This window comes from Parasteatoda tepidariorum, chromosome 3 (assembly GCF_043381705.1).
Source record: "Parasteatoda tepidariorum isolate YZ-2023 chromosome 3, CAS_Ptep_4.0, whole genome shotgun sequence".
Taxonomy (NCBI): domain Eukaryota; kingdom Metazoa; phylum Arthropoda; class Arachnida; order Araneae; family Theridiidae; genus Parasteatoda; species Parasteatoda tepidariorum.
In genome coordinates this window covers 1,170,827-1,194,820 of record NC_092206.1, presented here as the reverse complement: position 1 = coordinate 1,194,820, position 23,994 = coordinate 1,170,827, and the positions used below count along the sequence as shown (strand labels likewise).

Sequence of the window (23,994 nt, the reverse complement as noted above, 5' to 3'; positions counted from 1 at the left end):
ATCTCAAGGCCCGGTTCTCTAATCAGATGAATAGTCCATCTCACAAGGAATGCAACAATAGCATGGATGCAAATTATTAGACACACTGTAAAATTCTACGTAAAATCTTCATTATCAGGTGCTACTCTATACAGCTTTAGTGTTAACCAATTAATACACGAACGTAAGCAAGTGCTAACATTGCAATGCAATACGTTAAAAATAAATACAGATATAAAAAAATATCCCGGATAAAAACCCATTACATGTTTAGATACAAAAGTATTCCTATAAACTCATGCAAAACATGTCGTTATTGAAACGCTACAGTGCGTCTCATAAATTGATTTAATTATTTTAATATACAAATATAATACCTGGTTTAATAAATATTCTATACTTATGTAATATATAGTCTAATTTATGCAATCGTCTAATTTAGCCTATAGATACACAAACGTAAGCAAGTGCAAACGTAAGATAGTGCGTCTAATAATTTGTTGAACTGTATAAGTAAACACACATACTTAATTAAAAAAAAAAAAAAGATTAAATATCTTCTTCGAGCACCGATATCTCCAATATCTCCAAATCCCAAAAATAGATGATTTTTTTCTTTCTGAAAGGAGTTTATTTTATTCACATTAAGGAACGTAAGCATTTTTTTTTTATTGAAATAAAAATGACTCCCATTTCTTCGTATAATATTGTATTGTATTATAAACATACAACTTTTGCATCGTTAATATTAAGCTGACTCGTCTTTACTTTTATTATAAAGCGAAGAAAAATTAATAATTAAAAAAATTTCATCTTTGAATATATTTTGCAAATAGAAAACTTCGCTTACTTCTAAAGTGAGGGGGAGAAAAACCTGATTCGCATATATTCTGAAATTCAGACATTGATAGAATAAAATCAAGTAAAATTGGAAACTTCAGAAAAAAAAAAATTTTTTTGTAAATTTTTTTTTAAACAAGACTTAGACTCTACTCTTCAAAAGGAAAACTGCATTTTCCTCTTAAATTGTAGTGAAGAGGGTTGAAAACTTTATTTTCTTTTAATATTAAAGTAAGAGGGCAAAAATGTGTTTTGTATCTCTTGAAATTTAGACATTTGCAACAATAAAGTAAAGTAAAATTGTTTATTTAAAAAAAAACTAAAGCTACTTTCCCAAAAGATGAATTTTATTTTCCTCTGAAATTAAAATGAGGGGGCGAAGAAGATCCCTTCTGAAATTCAGACATTCGCGAAAATAAAGTGAAGTAAAATTGATATTTAACTGTTCTATCTAAATGGCTATTTTCTAAATAGAACCAACGAAATAGCGAACGAATAGAGCCAACGAAAATAAAAAAAATTCTAACCTGTAATTCAGGGAGGGTGGGAAGTAAATACCCCAGCAACATCACGGGCGCACGTTTCAGAAATAAGTCACCATTAGGGGTAAACAAACTGCAGCCCATGGCAGCACCTAAAACTGAAAAAAATTCTAAAAATTTTTTTTATTGCGCACTTAATTGTTGGAGCTCACCAAATCTAAATGAACGAATTCTTTTGATATCTTTTATTGGTGGTTATCACTAGGAATTTCCAAAGTTTTAAAAATCCTAAAAATTTCGACAATCCAGAATGTCTTTTTCATAGTGTTCTTAACACAATAGTTTTGAAATTTGAGAAAAATCTGATGTAGGACGCATTCATAATTCTTGCAGAGGGAGGGTGGACATAAGTCTATATACGCCAATGGGCAACTTAAAGTCTAGACAATGCAACAATAGTGATTAGGTAGTATACTTATTTAGCTGGTGATAAATGGGAGCTCCGAAATTTACTCGAAGTAAATGCTTTGGGCACAAATGATGGGTACAAGTTGGAATCCTGCAAGTGTGATATTTTTGATATCAAAGCGTGGCTTAAAAAAGGAACTATAAAAACTACTTTACTTACCAGCAAATATCAACGAGAGTAAGTTTAAATTAGCAAAATCTAAATTAAGAAAGCAAATGCGCACTTTAATAACTTTAGAATAACATTTGGAAATTAACTAAAGCAAAAGTGCTATTAAACGTGGGTAAGAAAACTAGGAGGGTAAAAATAACCATTTTTTTTCAGCAGACATCGTGGCAATGGAAAATAATGCTTTTAATTTCACTAAGTGCAAAAAAAGGTGTACGCAAAATAAAACCCCTTTTTCTAAAGATCAGAGTTTTACTAAAAAGTGTCGATCATAACGGTTTAAACGGACACACAAGAATTAAGGACAACTAACTATTCAGCAACAGAATCGGACACAAACTATTGTTATTGTCAGCTGTTTTAGTCATTCTTTCGAACAATTAAGATTGGCTACAGTTTGTGAAAATTCGATCTAGAACAAAAAGTTACTCAATTTGATATCGTTTATTTAGCGCACAGTACAGTATTGAAACATATATTGCAGAAATATAATTCTCGCAGATATGTACTTTTTTAATCTGAAAACAACAATGTTAAGGGAGTATAATTAAACTTCTTTAAATTAACGGAAAATTTTATTAATTGTAATCAATTGTAGGAAGAAGATAGTCAACCAAAAAATAATCAAAAACTAAAAATTGCAAGTATAACACTTTATTTGCAACTAAAATATTACAAGGCAAAGTTGAAATGGAAATTTAATCTGTACATTATGTAAAAAGTTTAGCGCAAATTACAAAATTGAACTTGAATAATTCAATAGCAAAAAAATTAACACCATATTTAATACGATATCAAAATTATACAACACCATATCAAAATGTGCTACCAATTTAAATTGGATAAATTTGTAGGGGCAAACTGACACATTTTAAATACAACTTTTCTGCTTTTTCTCACAGCTATAACCCTTAACATCAATACAAATCTATTACGTAGAATAGATTACATGGAGCAGAAAATATTACATAGCATTTTATTTACCGCAATATATTTCGATTCTAAGTTTGAAAAACTTAGATGAAAGAACAAAGACAGGGACAATAAAAGCTTTGGTGACTGAGAGCAGTTAATCTGAAAGTTTGTTTTAAAATGATTCGATCTAACATAAAAATGTAATAAATATAATTTTCTTCAACCAGCAGTGTATACAAATAAAGTCTCAGAGTTACTTAATTTAAATTTTGGAATTTCATATTTTCTCAAATTCGAACAAACAGTTTAGTTTTGCTTAAATCTGTATTAAAATAAAAAGCTTTAAGAAATTAGTTTATTTTATTAATCTGAATGGAACTTTAAATTTTACCCTCAAAAAACAGATCCAGAAACATTTAAAATTAAAGGAAAAAAAATTTTACAATTAAACTAATTTCAACAATCTGAAAATACATTTTATTTCATGAATTTAAACCTACATATGAAAAAGTAAAACATGTTTATGAAACTGAAAATTTTCCTGTGAAATTTTAAATCTGCTTGTTAGCTTAAATATAAGGGGATTTTGATCAAAGTTACTTTTCACATTTATAAAATTAAATAACGCATTTAAAAATATTCCAGACAAACTTAAAAATTGAATTAAATCATTTTGAAAAGGGGTTTTCTCCAATGGATCCAAAGTGAAGATCACCCCTTCTCGAAATAACAAATTCAATTTAGAAATTTCCCTATAAAAAGCTTAATTTGTTTTTCAAGACTTTCAGGTGTCTAAGAAATTTCTAACCAATATTAATAGAAAATTAATCACTGCTCGCATCAATTAGTCACGAATATGCTTACCCAACTAGTTTTCTATAACTAATTTTCTAGAAAAGGTCACATTTTGTTTTTCAATTAATCCTAAATGCTATGCTAACACAAACTACCACGCTTTATATAACCTCACTCTGCGATCGCTTGCCTGCTCTTAGCCACAAAAGCTTTCTAACAGTAAAAAGCATGTACTGTGAACACTTTTCATTTAAGTATGTAGGCTCTGAAAATACATAAACTAGGTAATATTTTGCACATGAATAGTTTCTTTTTAAGAAAAATTTTTTTCTAGCATTATCTTTCATTACACGTTCCTTCCACAACAAAAAATGAAAGTCAGTATAACAAATAAGAATACACTTAATACGACTGTAGATTTTAACATTTTATAAATAAATAAGCTACAAAAATTCTACATAGTCATTGCAGGGTTTTGAGTAAAAACCACGCAAATTTATTCTCCAAAACTATCATTCATTGAAAAACAGGTTTGTTTAGTGTACAAATTGTTAATTGTTTTATATTGAGCATTGAGGAGTGGACGGCAGACCCCTCTCAGGGTTTACTACTAATACAGTTCATTTCCATAAGAATTGAAACCCAAGACATTTGAAACGAAACTAGAAGACAACGGAGCACCTGGATCAAACTAGCCTTCATGGAGGACTTTGTTGCAACTAACCCACATTTGCGTTACATGGAGAGAAAAACCATGAAAGACCTCCCACGGTTAGCCCGACGGTATGGGGATTTTAACCCATGATCCGTCTACCACTAAGGACATTTGACGTCAGCACTGTGGTCTGTACAAGTAAAAAGAATATGTCAACAGCAGCAGATTCTGGCGATTCTAACTTGAGCCACCTCATTGGGAGGGCAAAAACTAATCTGCTCTTTCCCCCATTTGGTAGGGATTTCAGAACAACTTCGAAAAGCTCTTTCATCTGGATATCACAAACCCACGAATCAGGAAATTATCAATTTTTGCAGAATAATATTTTCAGTTTACATAGAGAGAGGGTGCTTCGGACAAGAGAGAAAAATATAAAGGTTATCGTCTCACCTACTACACCAGCAGTGAAACAAGTTTTTTTTTTTGCGGGAAGAAGTCATTCAGGTCTTAAGATAGTGCAGCTTGTCCTAGATTCTTCTGATTCTTTATTCGAAGCCAATCATCCTGTGCAGTTTTAGCACCTTAAAACTTGTCCCTCAGCAGCATACCAGGAAGACAGTCAATTCTGAAAAATACGAGACACACAAGCAGTATCTATGCACACAAAAAAGGAGAAATTAAACGATCTAAATCAATAAGGTAGAATAAACCAATATTTAAACCAGTTTCGAAAAAATACTCAATTAACTTTAAAACTTAGAATTTTATACCAGATTTAAGTACTTTTTAATGTCATCATAATGCATGCATATTATTGTACAGTGAGAAAAAGCTATATTGGCGTTTTTATACACTTTTATTTTGAGCTTTAATTTTCATTCAAATTTGAATGCTTTTGTCAATTACAGAAGATTTCTTAGAATTAATTTTAAGAAATGTCAAAAGAATGCAAACAAAAATAAAGAGCCCCAGTTGAGTTTTAATTTCGAAATGAAACGAACAGAAGAAACTAAATAAATATTTAAAAATAATCCTAAACAATTTGAATAATCTGCTAATTTGAAAGATATTGAGATAAAAATCTACTGAAAATAAAATTGATAAAAATCCATCAGAAATAGATTTAAAATAATGTTAAACAATTTAAATTACTTGGAATAATTTCGTTACAAGAATAATTTAATAATTTTAATTGAATAATTTACGATTTAATAATTTTAGTTTTCCAATATTATATTAGAAACCTAATGTAACTGCATAGTTTTAAATGTAACTACGTATTTTTACACAGAGTTTTCTTACCTTGACAATTAGTGTTTCCATACATTGCAAAATAATGAAAACTAGTTTATACCTGCTTCACTAAACATATTTTTTTTTCTCTCATGCAATCGAACTCTTACGACTTAAAATGGGTTAACACTAAAAAATTAAATTTCATAAAATTGACTTACTAACAAAAATTTGTTAATTAAAAATTAGCTTTCTTGAAAAACTCCAGACCAAGTAAAAATTCATCAGAACGAATAAGCGATAGACTCTACAGCCGTTTGTCGACCAAGGACTTTCGAGTCTTTTTAGATTAGACTCTTCCTCGCCAAGGTATTAGGATTCGTTAATTGCTTTGAAATCTTCATTAATGCAGTCTACACACCTTATTCTCTGGACCTGGTTCTAGTTCAGGATCCTGTTTTGGGACATTAAGAAGGTCCATTCGGCAGATGTTCGATACATTTCACTGTGGTAATGTAGCTTGAAAATCCCACTGTGCAAGTGCCTTCAAGTACAAGTAGTATACATTGTTGCCAGAATCCACAAAACTATGCTTCAAAAGCTAAAATTTTGAAGACAAATTTGACATAGATCAAGTTTTTAGGCCCTATGTGAGCACAAGTTTGAAAATTAAGTGACTTTAATCGTAAATATAATAATCCAGATTTTCAAATTAATAATTTCGGTATCAAAAACTTTCTATCCGTAAGGATCGATTTCAAGGCTTTAGAATCAAATCTTAAGAGCCCGATTAAAGCTTAGTTCAAATTTGGAATAATACAATAGTTAACACTTTCAAACTGAAACATTCTACCACTTAACTAGTTTCACCGAGGAGCAATGTTTTTCCCTTTTAACCAGAATATATTATAGACTTCAAATTTTCAAGGACCTATAAACGTTCTTGTTCTAAGATTAAACGCTAGTAAGGCACCGGGTGGTTTTTCAGGGCACGGATTGGCAGCCTTTAGTTCCAATCCAGGACCTTACTCTATCCTACCTCAGCCCTTTAAATTTTAACTAGAGCGGGAAAAATAATTTAACAGTCAAATATATTTAGCTGTAAGAGCCAGAGTTCTTCAGTGACTTAGGGTCACGGACATGTGGGCTAGCATCACATGTCCAGGACCACCCAGTTCTTTTGACACCCTGGTTCTTACTGCACTGTAGTGGGAAGAACGGAAAAGTTCTGAAACGGCTAAGCAAGTGTGAAGCTCGAAGAGGGAGCAGAACGGCCGTCTACCACTCCAAATTCGTATTTCACACTTGTTCAGTCCGTTTCATAACACGTTGATCTGTGTTTAAAACGACATCGCCTTGTGTTTGCCAAAAGTGGGGAGTTTTTAGTAAATATCAGACAAAAACGTATGTCCAAAAAACTATTCCTTGTGAACGTTTATAGTGTTAACAATCCATGACGCTTAAAAAGTTTAACATGTGCATGGAGTTTTTAAAGATATTTACTATTTAATACACCGACACAAGAAGGCTCTTCGACTGCTATCAGTGTGACCTAAATACTGTGTTTGCGTAAAACATTTAGAAATAAAATGACGCATTGTGACTAATCGTTCTCTTAATGGATTAAGAAATATTGTATAATCAAAACTAAAAAAAAAAAAAAAAAAAAGAAATCTTGTTCTATAAACCCATCATTAGACCTATGCTTACACATTTCTCAGAAGCTTGGTCTAAATACAAATCCAATTAAAATAGACTAACCATCTTCGAGAGAATAGTTGAGGATTCTGTGAACAGTGTATAACAGTCGTACATGGAGCCATGGATACCATCAGTCAGATAGAAATATCTATTAAAGGTAAACCGCATCAACTTTGCTGAACACATTTTGTTTTTAAATTATTCCTAAATATGCTATTACTAATTGCCACACTTGACAAAAATAACTCTGCAATGGCAGGTCTGCTCTTAGCTAACAGAACTTTTAAATATTCCAATTTTATGTCTGTCCTCACAGAAAAAAGCACTCAGCCGTCTGCCACTCAGGATATTTTATGTCAGCACCGAGGTCGGTGCAAGCCGGATGCGCAATACTTATCGATTAGCCATCGCTGGAATTCAAACCCGGTTAACCTCATGAGGAGGTGAACGTTCTATCCCCTGAACAAACAAGGCTCAGCATTAATTTTAAGCAAATTTAGGATTTATTTAGCTAGTGATAAATATATTACATAATCACTTATTAACACTTGAAATTGCCTCTTTCCCGCTCTCCCTCAATAACAATTGAAAATAAGTTATTTAACTAGTCTATAGCTAGTTCTAGTTATAGTCGCTAGAGGAAGAAAAAAAATTGTGTTATTAAAATGTACAAAGTTAAACGAAAGAGGACTAACTGGAAGACATTTTTATTTATATCTGATATTAATATAGAAAAGAGAACATTTCACCTTTTTTAGCTCTTTCAATCCTTTAAGTTATTCTTGTGGGCCACCTCATTCGGAGCTTCGGCCAAACTTGAACCACCTCATTTGGAGAAAAATTCTCTATCCCTTAAGAAACCACGAATTCTTCCATTTAACGAAAAGTTCTCCCATTTGACAAAACTTCCTCAGCAGCGTATCAAATAGTAAGACAATTCTGAAAAATAAGAAACAAAAACAGTACCCAAGCACAAAACAGAAAGATAAATTTAACGATAATCTAATCCAATAACGCAGAATTTACAGATTTTTAAAATCAATACTATTTGATAAAAAGTACACGATTTAAGTAAAGATGTGAGAATTTAACAAAACAAAAAACCCAAACAAATTTTAAAGATACAAATGTTAACACAAACATTACTACATCAGAATGCTTAAGTTTTTCCGGAGTCAGGGGTTAAACGAAACCAAAAAGTAGGATGAAGTACCGTTTGTGCTACCATGCGTATCTTTAAAATTTGCTTTGTTTTTAGTTAATTTATCACTTTATTTAAATTAAGACAATTTTAGTTTTAGCTGCTTATAGCACTTTTCCATTTTGACTTAAATTATGGTATGTTTAAATCAATTTTCCTGCTTATTGGATAGAAATAAAGTTAATATTAAGAGTGCACTTTCTGTAAGAACATTCAGCCAACAGCAGATCAGTACAATTTAAACTAAACCGCTGGTTTATTTGATCGTACAGTTCGAAAACTTCACATAAATCTTCAGATCAAAAGTTACAAATTTAGAATTTATAAAAAGTAAAAAGAAATTAACTTTTAAACGATATTCTAAGATAATATTACAAAAGAAATTTGGTTAACTTCAGCTATATGTAAACAAGTTTTGAAAGTAAAATATTCAATTAGCTTTAAAAATTGGAATTTTATACCAGCTTCAAATGCCTTCTATGTTTATATTTTATTGTAAAGCGAGAAGTGGAGTTTATGCATTGTTACTTTGATTTTCATCTACATTGTCTTTGTTATATACAGATGTAACAATGGGTTTTAACAAATATCAAGAGTGTGAAAACAAAAATGAAGAATTCCAATTAGGTTTTAATCGTTTACAAATGAGACAAACAGAAATATATCAAAACTTAAAAAACAGCTCTAATCAATTTGAATAATCTGTTATTTTAAAAAAAAATATAGAAGTACTCCCGTAAAAAGCTAAAATTAAACTTTATACAAAATCTATTAACAGATTTAGTTGAAATTTGGAAAATTGGACTAATTTAATTCAGTTATAAACGAATTTCTTCCAATACTATGTTAAAAATTTAAATCTACCGTGTTTTAAAATAAACTACACATTTTTATACTGAGTTTCCCACCTTCGTACGTTTTCATGCACTATAAAACAAAAATTAGAAAGTGTTTTACTGAACATAATTTTTTCCTAACAGAACCGAAACATTTTGGTGGCTTAAAATGGGTTAATATTAAAAAATTGACTTTTGTACTAAAATTGATTATGAGACAATAATTGCATGCACTCTTTTGATGTACTGAAAAGGAACTTTTTTAAAGAACGTCACGTAGTATTGAGATAATGCAATTTATGATAATTCTTGGCAAATTAAAATGTCACTTAACAAATGAATAATTGACTTCAGTAAAAATTAATAAAAGTTTTAGTTATATTTCAACAAGAGTTGTTAGTCAATTCTTTGACTTAACTTTGACTTCCTAGTGGGTTAAGGACATGCGAATATTTATTTAATTCGCCGAGGTATTTGATTCTTCTAAGTGCTTTGAAATCCTCCTAAATGTAGTCAACCCCCCTTATTCTCTGGGCCTGCCTCTTGTTCGGGTTCCAATTTGCTTAAAAAGTTAGGTGCTTTACTTCGCACTAGAGCTGCAGAATTGGCTCTAAGTGACTGTGTGGGAAACATCCCCGAGGATGATCCGAAAACATCCATCACAATTTTGAAACTCTGCAGTGGGGATGGCTTACCTTCCTTAGTAGCCCGACGACCTGCATGCGATGTCGAGCACTTTACGGTAGAGAAGTTTAGCTAAGATTGATACCACGCACCCTCAGCCCCTAGGCAGGTTGATCAAGAGGGTCCTCTACCCGCAGCCTGTCATGATTGACTTCTGTGTTCTACTGGAAGCAGTGTCATCTACCATCGATCCACTGCGGGACCCCAATTTGTTTAAAGATTCCGAATGTTAAGAATTAGTCCATTCGTCAGATTCGTCCAGCAAGTCAGAGGCAATTTATTATGGTTGAGAATTGGTAGAGGTTTGTGATTGCGAATTGGCGAATTGACAGACTATACAGCATGTGCAGCTCATTGAGATTTTATTTACGATCAATATATTGCACCCAGAATCCTCTCAACTAATTTTAAAAAAAAAATCTAGCATATTTTCAGACAGTTTCGATTTAGCCCAGGATTTTGAACCCTATAATAAGCACTGATTAGAAAAGGTTTTGGCGATATTCATTTTCAATATTTGTATTCTCTAATATTAAACTAAATATTCAAATTAAAAAATATCGGCATTAGAAAGTGTTGTCCGCACATATAAATCTGAAGCCTTTAAAAGCTAATCTTAAGAGCCTGATTCAAGTTAAGTTCAAAATTGGAATAATATAGTTAATATTTTCAAAACGTCATATCCTATCCCTTATCTAATCTCATCTAAGAATAAATATCCCTTTTGACCAGATAATATTGTGAACGTCGAAATTATTGAATTCCAAGCACCTATAAACGTTCTTGTTCCAAGATTAAACGTTAGTAAGGCACCGGGTGGTTTTTCAGGGCACGGATTGGCAACCTTTAGTTCCAATCCAGGACCTTACTCTATCCTACCTCAGCCCTTTAAATTTTAACTAGAGCGGGAAAAATAATTTAACAGTCAAATATATTTAGCTGTAAGAGCCAGAGTTCTTCAGTGACTTAGGGTCACGGACAAGTGGCCTAGCATCACATGTCCAGGACCACCCAGTTCCTTTGACACCCTGGCTCTTACTGCACTGTAGTGGAAAGAACGGAAAAGTTCCGGAACGGCTAAACAACTGTGAAGCTCGAAGAGGGAGCAGAACGGCCGTCTAACACTCCCAATTCGGATTTCACACTTGTTCAGTCCACTCCATTGAAATCTTCCGTTTCATAACACATTCATCGTTTTACAACGACAAAATTCAGGAATTTGTTTTTAGTAAATATCGGACAAAAACGTAAGACCTGAAAGTTTTAATTGTGAACGTTTATAGTGTTAAAAATCCTTAATGCTTAAAAAGTCACTTGTACCCTTGCTACTCAGTTATTAATTATCATGATTTAAGTTGTTGCTGCTAATCGTTCTCTAAATAGAATTTTTAGCTTTTTACATCTTTTAGATGTCGTTCAATAGTACATCTAATTTTGGGTTTGCACCAACTAATGTTCAACTTAGTAACCTTGTAATTTTGCACCCAATACGGAAGACAAGGGAACTTCTGGATCAATCATTGGGTGAAATTTGCTTTCGAGGAGGACTTTTTTTAATGGAACTAACCCTCATTTGCGTTAAGTCAAGAGGAAAACCACGAAAATCTATTACTATCTTGACGGCAAAGAGGCTCTAAACCACCATCCCTCTACCACTAAATATATTTAATTTCAGCACAGTGGTTGGTGCATGCCGAATACGAAATTCGTAATGACCTGCCATTGCTGAGATTCTAACCCTGATCTCCTCATTGGAAGAAGAGCACCGCATCCCCTGAAGCACGGCTCTCTTAATGGATTAAAAACTTTTTTGCAATCAAATGATGGGAAGAAAAAAACGAAATCTTGTTTAGACCTATGCTCGCATGTGGCTGAAAAACCTGGGCTATGTGAAAAATCAAAATAAACCAGTCATATTCGAGAGATTCTGTGCACAGTTAGTATCTAACAATCTGATTTATCTTTCATAACATTTAGAGCAGTAAACATTTTTTGGCCGCGGTACACTTTTTACTTCGAAATTTGACGGCTCAGAGGAAAAAAAATAAGTTTAAAATTTGTTTGCTTAAAAATCCCATAATACACTGTAAATCAGTTTATTCTGATAATTTTGAATGTGAAAAGAAATATGCACTACTAAAACAGTTCTTTAATTAAGGGATTACTTACAGGTTAACTTATTTTATTATTGTTTTTGCTTTTTTCAATTGTTTGCTTGCTTTTTAGAGTTATTGATTGTTAGTTTTCTTTTTTACATTATTTTTTGTGATAACTTGTTTTTTTGCTAATTATTGATTGTTAGATTTTATTATCTTATTCATAACTATTAATTTTATAGTTTATTTCAATAGTTAGCTTTTATTTCCTGTCGTAAATCAATATTTATCTTTCTTTTGTTAATTATTAATAATAATCATTAAATTTCTAATTTTTTAACATTTTAAGATTAGCAGTGGCAGGACTATCGTAGTCGAAGACATTCACGCAGTTAAAGCATGGAAAAAGTATATATATACTTTAATTTAAACTTTGCTCGTAATAAAAAAAGCATTATAAGTTTTATTTAACCTTTCTAAACTTTGGCGGCACACAAAAGTGTCGCGACAAAAAGAAAAGAGAAAGGTAGAGAATTACTGATCCAGGAACCAGACTCTTGTGGGTTGACTGCATTAATGGAAATTTTAAAACACTAGATGTGGAGGACAGAATGTTGGAAAGGAATGTCCTCAAAGGCTATAATTAAAATCTACCCCTCCAAGTTATCAAACTAGAGAATTAAGAACCCAACTACGCATATAAGTACTGGTTATTTATAAATCAGCTATTGAAATTAGTAGAATCCCTTTTAAAGTATGGTGAAGTTTATGGAAAGAAAAATTAGACAACACGAAGCTCAACAAAAACTGACAAAGCTTTGCAAAATATGTTAGAAACAATGATAATTATTATACTCTTCAGTTCATGGAGAATATAAAATTACTAAATTTTCAATTCTGGCCAGGAAATTATTTCTTATATGGCGCCCTTTGTTTCCAAAGTCAAAAGGCTTGAAAGACAAGATCTAGACAATCGATTGTTATGAATGAAAACTATGAATGAGAAAATTTTGAGTTATATTAATAGTCTAGTCTTTATAGGAATTTCAAAATAGTTGAGCCATTTTCGTCCATAAATGCGCGAACGCACCATTTCAATAAATATTTTTATTAACACTGTGAAGTATATTTCTCAATAACTATATTTTTCAGCTTCGATGAAGGGTTCTTAAGACACCCAAAAATTAATAGTAATTCAATTGGAGTAAACACTTTCTATTGAGAACTATAAAAGTTTTTAACTTAATTGGCAAATAAAAGTTTTTGACTGTGTATCATTTATTCCTTTTCAGATTTATCATTATGTTTTTATGATAGATTAAAGTTGCAATTCAATAAATAAAAAAGAAAACAAATGTCACAAAAAAACAAGCATTCAACTAAGTTGTTCGTCGATTGAATGGTGTCTATATGCTCCATTCTATTTCTTAAATAAAATATAATTTTTTATACCAGAAACTTTGTCTTCATGCAAGCATATTTCAAAGAAAATATCACATTTTATAAAATTTATATACTTTGACTTACCTTTTTTAACTCATTTTAGGCAAAGTTATTGTTTTATTCAAAAATGCAAATTAGTTCAATTACTTCTGAGAACTGGCAGCATACACTATCCAATTCTGGAATTCAAACTTGAGACACCTCATCAGGAGGGCAACCACGAATCAGTTCTCTCCATTTGCAGACAAAATGCTATCAGGAACTTGCCAAAACATCAATCTGGAAATCGCCAATATTCAATATCAGCTAAATTAAATATAGTTTAAGTAGAAAGGGAGAAGAGAAAAATCAAGGTCTCACCTAGAAGCTATCTTAAAAGAGTGCAGTTTTTCATAGACTCGTCTGATGCTTTTATTGGAAGTTGTATAGTTTTAGCTCCCAAGACCTGTGCATCAGCAGCATATCCAGAAGACTGAATTCTGAAAAATACAAGACACAAAAGCAGTACCTATGCACAAAACAAAAGGATAAATGAAACATAATTATCGAAACTAATAAAGGTAGAGTAAATCAATATTTAGAACCGAAATAAAGTTATTGAATAATATTAAAAGTGCTCTTGCTGTAACCAACACCCATTCCAATCAGTACAATTTAAAGTTGAGCACAGATGACCGTACTGTTAGAAAACTTCACCCGCTTAATTTTCTCAAATAGTTTGAAAGAGCTTAGTGCGTGAGTTAAAAATATTCTTTTTATCTAAATATTCTAAAGTAGCGATACTAAAAAAAAAAAGCTTTTAGCGTTAACTCTTGTTGAGCTATATATGTAAACAAGATGGCTCAGCAGGGGATACAGCGTTCGCCTCCAATGAAAGCCGGATTTGAATCCCAGCAGATGGCGGAAAGATACCGCATCAGTCTTGCACCGATCACAGTGCTGACGTAAAATATCCTCAGTGGTAGACTGATCACAGGTTAAAGTAGCCTTGTCGTCAGGCCAACAGTGGGAGGTTATCGTGGTTTTCCTCTCCATGTAACGCAAATTACTGTTTGTTCCATTAAAAAAAGTCGTCCATGAAAGCAAATTTCTCCCAATGCTTGATCCAGGAGTTCCCTTGTCTTCTGAATTGGGTTCAAAATCGCAAGGTTACGGTATTGAACAACAGTAGTCGCAAACCCAAAATTGGGTCGACGGTTTTAAAATATATGCAAACAAGTTTCAAAAATAAAATACACAATTTTAAAAGTTTGATTTTCTTTCACCAGATTTAAGTACTTTATGTTATCAGAATTCTTGTTGATATATATTATTGTACAGTGAGAAAAATGCTATATTGAAGTTCTTATACATAATTAATTCTTAATTTGAGCTTTAATTTTCCTTCACATTTGAATGCTTTTGTCAAGTACAGAAGGTTTCTCAGAGTTGATTTCAACAAATGTCAAAAAAATGCAAACTAGTTCCAGTTTAGTTTTAATTTAGAAATGAAACGAACAGAAGAAATTAAATCAATGTTTAAAAATAATCCTAAGCAGTTTGAATTGTTAGCTAATTTGAAAGATGTCAAAATAAGATTTTATAATCTACTTAAGATAAAATTGGTAAAAATCCATCAGAAAATAGATTTAATATAAAGTCAAACAATTTGAATTAGTTTAAATGATTTGATGAAGCATATGTCCTCCAATATTATGTTAAACATTTCATTCTAACAAGTTTAACTATATTTTTATACAGAATTTTCCTACCTTGACAACTAGTGTTTCTATACATTGTGAAATAAGAAAAATTAGTTTGTACCTGCTTTACTAAACTCTAATTTTTAATTCTTTTTTTTTTGGTGACTTAAAAATGGGTTAACATTAAAAAAAATTTAATGTTATAAATTTGGCGCGCTAACAAATTAAACATTCTTTTGGCTAATTGAAAAGCTTTTTTGGAAGAACTCTATTTGATACCGAGAATTTTAAAATGCAGTTTAGGGCAATTCTAGGGCAGACCAAATAAAATCTCATTAAAACGACTGAAACTAAAGCTGTTCTTGGGCCAAGGATTTGCGAATCTTTTTAGATTCTACTCTTCCTCACCAAAGGTATTCGATTCTTTTAAGTGCTTTGAAATTCTCATTAATGTAGTAAACTGACCTTATTCTCTGGACCTGCCACTTGTTCGGGTTCCAATTTCTGGACATTTGACCAACCGGCATATGTTTCCAGCAAATTCGATATACTTTAATGTGGTTGTGAATACAATTGGTATAAACTGTTTTCCTATCTTGATCAAAAATCTTGTTCTTAAATAAAATATAACTTTTTATACTCGAAATTTTTTGTGTCTTCGTACAAGCAAAGCTGCTTCGTTTTCGTGCAGCTTCGTTCAAAGAAAATGTCACATTTTATAAAATTTATATATTTGGCCTAAAATGGGTTGAAGTAGGTAAGTCTAATTGTTATTGTTTACTTCAAAAATGCAAATTAGTTAAATAGTGCGTTCTCAGAAAATAATTTAAGAATTAGTCTTTTTACACGATTAGAAAAGTAAAAAATGTGTTTAATATTTCTTCTGATAAGAAATTTAATCAGGAACAAAAATTCTTTGAAAAATTTCAATCTCTACAAGATCAATTAAAAATTTTAGAATTTTTGAACAATAACACCATAATGTATTAAAACTGACTTAAATTAAAGAATTACGAAATGACTGCACAGTTATGTCATAGGCACAGAAAACATATTTCTTTTTTTAACCACTTTCATTGTTAAGATGCTTTTGTCATTACTTATTATGCACATGTCTACAAGTAATTGAATAAGACAATTAAACAAGTAATAATAATAAAAAAATCTTGAAGTCAATCACTAATTAGGACAACAGCAAAACGTTTTAGTCACTTTATTAAATTATTAGTATTTTTTCTCGCATATAATCCTGAAATTAAAATTTAATGAATTAATTGATATTTGAAAAAACTGTAGCAACAAAAAATTATTAATGGTTACTTAAAAGAAGACGTTAACTTAATCTCACTAGTGTGCTTGTGGGAAAATACTCTAGTACAAAATTTATAAAAAATAAATTAAATACAAAAGACTTCTATCTAGATCTGGAATTCTTAATGTGATGTCGCCCATCAGCCCTTCTCAACATTAGTTGCTCGAACATTTTGAAAAATATTTAGTCTAAGAGGAAAACGTTAATTTTTTTTTTTTTACTTTTGTGCGACGTTTGATTACGACCGAAGTGTTTGAAAATTCTGATTGCCAAGCTTTCTTTAAACCAGAAGGAATTTTAATTTTTTTTTAAAACTAACCAGCGTCTTTTCTATACTAAACTTTAAAAATAGCTTTTAATTTAATAATATGAGACTTCCTTGGCAGAAATTCAGATCTGTTTTATATTGAGAGAGACACGTTGACTCAGGGGATAGAGCATTCGCTTACCAATGAGGCGAACCGGGTTCGAATCCCAGCAATGGCTGGTCGATATGAATTTCGCATCCGGCTTGCAACGATCACAGTGCTGACGTGAAATACCCTCAGTGGTTGACAGATCATGGGTCAGTGTCCCTAACAGTGTGAATTTCTCTTTGTCTTCCTCTCCGTGTAACGCAAATGCGGGTTAGGTCCATCAGAAAGTTCTCCAAAATGGCAAATTTCTAACAATACTTGATCCAGGAGTTCCCTTGTCTTCTGGATTGGGTTCAAAATGACAAGGCTACGGAGTTGAACATGAGTAATCGCAAAATTGGATCAGCTGTTCAGCGATGGTTGTGAGAAATAAAAAGTAGAGTGATTTATCGAATGTTTATTTAGAAATTTCTCTACCAATTTATTTTAGTTTAGGTAGGATGCTGGTCAATTTAATATTAGGCACATATCTCCAATTGAAATTTGATCACTCTAGGCATTCGCAATTTGATCGAAATCTTGATAAACAATAATTTTATATTATGTTGGTAGAAAAAATGGTGAAAATTTTGATTGTAGTCCGAAGACTTAAAATTCCGTTTTATCAAACGCTCTGCTGAAGTTATTCTAAGCACTCTAGCTCGTGTAGAAACTAAGTCAAATGTAAATTAATTCTCTCGTGAAAATAGGGCGATAAACTTTGGCTCAAGAAACTATTTGAAATTGTATTTTCATTGGTTACGGAATGGTCAGTCACTGGTGTAACTAATCGGAATTTTAATTTGCAAGATTCTAGCGCAAACATGAAATTTGAAAAGTATAGTAAACTGGTTTTGAGACTGGTTCATAATAATTTCTGCATATGCGTAGAAGGTCTGATAGTTTTAAAGCGATGTTTGCAAGTGATGAAAGTAAGTAAATTTATGTTTGATGTACGTCGAGAGCTGCACAATGAAATGATTTGAATTCGATTTCAGTCAGAATTTCTGGAGAGAGAAACAGCTTATTCTTAGTTAAACGATACGGCTGAAATCGAAAGGGACTTCTTCATGCCAGACTAATGTTTCGGGGGAGTTGATAATTAAGTTCGTGGTTTAAAAGAAAGGCAGTGGTGATATTTAAAAATAGGACGCATTTAAGATAAATACAAGTATGAAATATCTGTTTCAGTACCTCCATGGTATCTACTTAAAACCCTCTGTAATTTTTCAGTAAAATTGAAACTGAAAACTTTCCTGGTTTAACAGCTTAAAATAATTTACAACTTTTAGTAAAATTTGCATTCAAAAATTTCGTTACAAGCAATTATATCTTATAGTTATAAAATTTAATGCTTATTTAGTTACAAACTTTATATATTAATGTTCAAATGAATTTAAAATAAATACTCAAATGTTTTTTCGAAGAATATTTTTCATTGCACGTTAAACTCTCAGTGTTAAAAAATGAAGTTAATTCGTTTTATTTAATTGCCTAACATAAAACAGAACCGAAAGATATATTTACAAAATTAAAGTTCCTATTTGATTGATATTACAAGTTTACTTGAATTTTTTAATGGGGGTAAAATTTATTAAACACTTTACGTAAATTTAAAATACACGCAATTTCGGGAACCCCAATCATTGTAACTCTGAAGATCCGTCTAGAGCAGTTATTCTAGATAAGCTTATAATTCTCTTAAACATATTACTGGTTAAAGGTACAATGCAAAATAAAATTTCAATGGAGACCTGGCAACTGATTCTGTTCTATTTCTACCCGCTTTTAGTTCTGAATATCACTACATAATGTTTGGCCACTTATCACTCAAATTTGCGAAATATGTATTTTATTCAAAACACAAATACTTTGAACATTCAAAACCGAATCGTAAAATCTCAAATAAATTTAATTAAACAAATGTTTAATTACCCTTTGAAACTTTCCACAAATTAGAGCTAACTTTTCTAAACTTGATATAGTTAAAAATACTGTAGACATTCAAATTCCTCGAGCTAAGCACTATGAACGTTCAAGTTGTACGAACATTTAAAGCGCTTGGGGTTTTTTCAGGTCACGCACTTTCGACCTAATGTCGCAGTCCAGGTCCTTACTCTAACACCCCAACCCTTTAAGATGTTTCATTAATGCAATTGTGCTATTGAGAGAACTTGAAACTAATTTCAAGAAGGGTAACCGCTTGTATAAGCACTAGATTCCTTCAGAGACTTCAGGTCACGAACATGCGACCTAGCGTCACAGCTCAGGTCCACCCAGTCTTTAGAAGTAACTCTAGTCCTTACTTGCCCCATTCTACGGTAGCTTGAAAATCGAAAAGTCTTGAAAAGGCTGAACGAGTTCGAAGAGGGAGCAGAACGGCCGTCTACCGCTACCTAGTCGGGGGCCCGCCCAACCCTTTCAGAACCTTATTTCACGCCTGTTTACCTATGTTGCCGATAAATTCAAATTTCTAAAAATATCTGGAAAATTTTTCAAAACTGTTGAAAACTTCTGAGAACGTTCATAGTGTATACATATATACAGTCGGACTTCTATTTAACGAACTTCCATTTTTCTCTATTTTGCGATTTTTTTTTTCGAGAAACCAAGAGCAATTTGGAAATTTCTTCGAAAAATAAATAGAAAATTCACTTTGCTATTTGGAAGTTAACAAATTTTTCTTTGAGATCTCCCACTTTCCCTATTTTCCTAAATGTTTCAGAACATTTCAAACTTGATAATGGGGGATTAAATGGGTGAAATGACCTTTAATTGATTTTCGTAGCCGCTTCTCTTCTAGAGAAGGCTCTAAAATCCCTCTTTGTTTGCATTTCAAACAAAAAAACTAGACATAATTGACGGATTTTATCAGTAACAATCAAACTTAACACATGTGGTAATATATGTTTAAAATTAATTTTATAATAAATGCAGCTATAGTTTTATTACATAAATTAAGCTTCTTTTAGTTGAAAATAAAAGTAGCATGATAGTTTTCCATGCCGATTTCTATAGTCAAGATGTATTAAATAGATACTAGTTTACAAGGTGTATCAATTGCTATTTTAATTATGTCCAGTGTTTATCAATTTACCTGTTTTGAGTTGAAGTATTTCTAAAGGTGATTTTCTAATTAACGAATTTTTCATAAAACAAAATTATCGGGATTTAGTGTGACTTCTTTAAATAGAGGTTTGACTGTATATATTTTTACTTTTGAAAACGGGGGAGGGGACAGCGTAATCTTAGAAGTCTATTCAGATTAGAAAGAGTAGTTAGTAGACTTTAGATTTTAACTTTAGACTTAAAATTTTCTTTTTAAGAAATAAATTTGTTTTACATAAAAATTCAACTTATGAAGTCGAATCAAAATCAGAAATGTTGCCATTACCTCGAAGCTAATTCGGATTTCCAAGTATAGTAAGAATCTACTATCTTGTGTTTCATCCTCCGAATGTAATCTCAAGATTAATTTTACAGTACTGAGAAATCTAATTAAAAACTGTTATTTGAGATATTTCAATTCTCTTTAAAAGAGTATCGGAAGAAAATTTCCTTAATGATGAAAATGATTTTGAACTTTAAAACAAATTAATGCAAAATTTTTTTTTTATTTGCTTTGTATTTAATAAAGCAGTTTTATTTAAATCAATTTGGAGTGGTGAATAAAGAATTCGTATTAAACTAAGAATGGTATGTATTTATAAGTATTTAAAATTTATTTTTATGCTACAATTAATTTTGAACCACTTCTACAACAGTTGGTTTTCATCAATAACTTATAGCATGATTTTTTTATATTATGTCGCACAAAATTTAATTTAAAATTACACGAGCAAAAAAAAGGAAGGAAAAATTCACCGAGATGCATGTTTTACCTTAATTTATTAAAAAAAAAAAAAGGAAAACAAATGCTTGTAACGAAATTTAAGAAATTTACCGTTCTTATTTTATAGTGTTTAAAACAACTGGATGAAGCTGTCGTTTATTTCATATTTTCAGAAATATTAAGTCCAATTTAACCCTTGACAACTTTGTTCGTTTTTAAACGTCTGTGCGAAACTATAATTTTACTTATTATTTGTGTGGCTACCTGTTCATACCTACAGAAAATACAAAAAAGTGTTTTGCAAAAATGTATGTATGAGTAAAGGTTTGCATAAGGTCAAAAAGGATGACCCAATAGCTATTTTCGCTGGTGCGTTACCAGATTCTTTTTGTCATTTCTCATCTCGTTCATTTGTGGTTTTAAGCACAAAAATTGTTGAAAGCAAATTTATTACAGTAGATGCATTTAAAATTCCACCTCTCCACCACTAAAATTGTTCTAATAAATCAAATTTTAGGTAATGTGTTTAATGAATTCTTTTAAATTAATCTAAATTGCTTTAACACTAGAAAAAAGGCCATATAAAATGTTAGAGTAGAAACCTAACCTCAATAGTGGAGAGGAAATTAAAATAAAAATGCGATTGGATTGAATGCAGGTTAAGAATTCATTCAACTATAGGAAAGCTTAAATTGACCCCCTGAACAGTGCCCATTATTCTAATGGTCAAGGGATTGCTAAATAGTAAGGCGCACTATGCGTTTAGATAAATTGGAGAGTTTCGTAACTTCAGAACCAATTATAGAGCTACGACACTACTTTGTCTACAAATATAATTATGGTGAATCCATATTCTTACCACATTACCTTAGAATGCTCACATTTAAACTGAGCCTAATTAACAAAGGTTAACAAGTTCTTAAATTAAATTTATTAGCAAACTGATATTTTTAGATCGACAAAAAGGAGTAGTTTTAGTCACCAATGCTAAAAAAGGCTTATAATTTTTTAATAACATTGTTTGGAAGGGAAGTTTTGAAAATTTATTTCTTACTGGTTTAGACACTGTTATAAATTTAGCTGTAGTCGATTTATTTCTCTTCAAATATTTAAAATATGTTTGATTGCTAATAGTGTTTATTGAAAAACTTAGTTAATTGCCTGTTCTTTAACTATTTTTTAATCTCGATTCTTTATGTCCGGAAAACTCAAAATGGATTGGGGTAACGAAACTAACTGAACTTTAAAACACGCTTTTGAAGACGCATTTATTAAACTAAATAGTTTAAAACCGGAACCAATTAAAATGAAAAGAATTTTTGCAGTTACAAGCAAAATCAATGGAGGAAAGATACTTATTTGCCAACGGAATTCGAAATATCGCCATACTATTATCGACGAGACTGATTGATTTTTGTTGCGAATACCAGAGATGCCAACTTGCTCCGGACAGCAAATATATATTTTAAAGTGGTAGTTTATCAGTTGTGATTCTTGGTTTAATAAATTCAATTTAGTTGATTTTTATCCACTACTATTTCTAAATAATTCGTAGGCTTATATAATTCATCGCTTTGTAGTACGTATGCATTGCTATACCTTGTAAAAAGCAAGCAAAAATAGTCAAATATTTGCAAAATTTACTTTGTAGTTATCTACCGTTTTAATAATTATTTTGGCTTGTCCGGAGCAGTTGGCATCTCTGGAATACTACTGATTATGTGGCAATAGTTGATTATGAAGTAATGCATAAATATGTTTAATATACTATTATAATAAGTTCTAATGGTCCCCCAAAGGAATAAATACCCCGAAAGATTGCCTAAAAGTGTTTGACAATAATGATTTGGTCTATTGTTTAAAAATTAGAATCCTATCTAGAATGTCTCAAATGAAATTCGATAAGTTCATTAATCCAATCACAAAAACTATAGTTGTCATTCATTCGCTATCCTTTCATTCCTTACCAACGCATTCAATTCTCAAAATAGGGAATTTAGTTATACACTGAAGGTCTCTTAAAGCGGGAAGATTATCTATACAGTCGATGGTCAGATTGAGATTCTGCCGCATCTTTTCTTTCGGGCTCAATTCATCCCCCCCCCACTCAATTTTCTTCTCTATGTGTCGTTCGCTTATAGATTCAGAAAACTTACATTTTTGTGATATTTCGCTTTTTGAAAATATTTTAGCACTCACAAGGGATTCAGCATTTTTACATGGTAAGATATCGTCTTTATTACCCAAGATGAAAATGTTCCAATTCATTATTTAAACACTGCACACGAAATAAACAAATAACTCTTTAGTATAAAACTGCAAAACATAAACACAGTGCATAAAGTCCCAGAAACAAGTCCGCAACCGCAGCATAAGTCAACTCGACGGAAACCAGTTTGCACTTGCTCACATTCGTGTATCAATGGGTTAACATTGTAATGCAATTCGTTAAAAATAAATATAAATAGGAAGTATACATACAATCTCCTGAATAAAAACACATTACGTGTCTAAATATAAAAGTATTGCCTGTAAACTCGTGCAAAACATGTAATTATTAAACTACAGTGGGTCTAATTATTTTGTCCAGGACTTTAGCCTTTATATACTGATCCTGAACATAAGAAATAGTTATGAGACTCAGCAATTGGGAAACTCCATGCTCTCTTAACTTAAAGAATAAAATTTAACTAATTCCGTAAAAACATGTGTAAATTCTTGAAGTTCCAAACAATCTGTTTCAAATGACAGATCCCAAACTATTTCAATGGTTTTGACCTTCCTCATCCCATCCTAAACGTCAATGTAAAAATAAAAAATAGAAAAAAAAATTTAGTTACTAGGAAGAAAAAAACTAGTTCTTTATAAACTCGACAAGCAATAATGAAAAAACTGGCTTATTTAACTTATCAGCAAAGAAATAAAATGTTAAAAAGTACCACAGTTAAAAATTACCACAATTAAACAGTTTATAGCCAATTCCAATTATCCAATTTCAACTGAAGTTAGGAGTTTACATTTAAATTATCGCGTGATGCAGATTTTAAACCCTTCCTGAAAAAAAATCATAACTCATTTCGATAAATTTAATATTTAAGCTAGATACTTTATGCCACAATCAATTTATACCACGTACTTAAAATAAATCACAATAAAGTACGCATCGTTCCAGCTAATCAAATGAAAAATAGCCACTAATCTTATGCATTTAAAAATGTTTGTTGAAATAGAAATTTTCAGCCATTGATTATTTTCAAATTTGATGTGTTTGCAATT

The 23,994-nt window shown here is 31.3% G+C and overlaps 1 long non-coding RNA gene across 1 annotated transcript; it reads right to left on the bottom strand.

Moving 5' to 3' along the window:
- Nucleotides 1-2,576: 2,576 nt before the first annotated feature.
- Nucleotides 2,577-20,748, bottom strand: LOC122271218 (uncharacterized). The gene is made up of 2 exons (XR_011636305.1): nt 13,858-20,748; nt 2,577-13,776 (listed from the first exon to the last, which is right to left on the bottom strand). It is a non-coding gene; the product is annotated as an uncharacterized lncRNA (long non-coding RNA).
- Nucleotides 20,749-23,994: the final 3,246 nt, after the last annotated feature.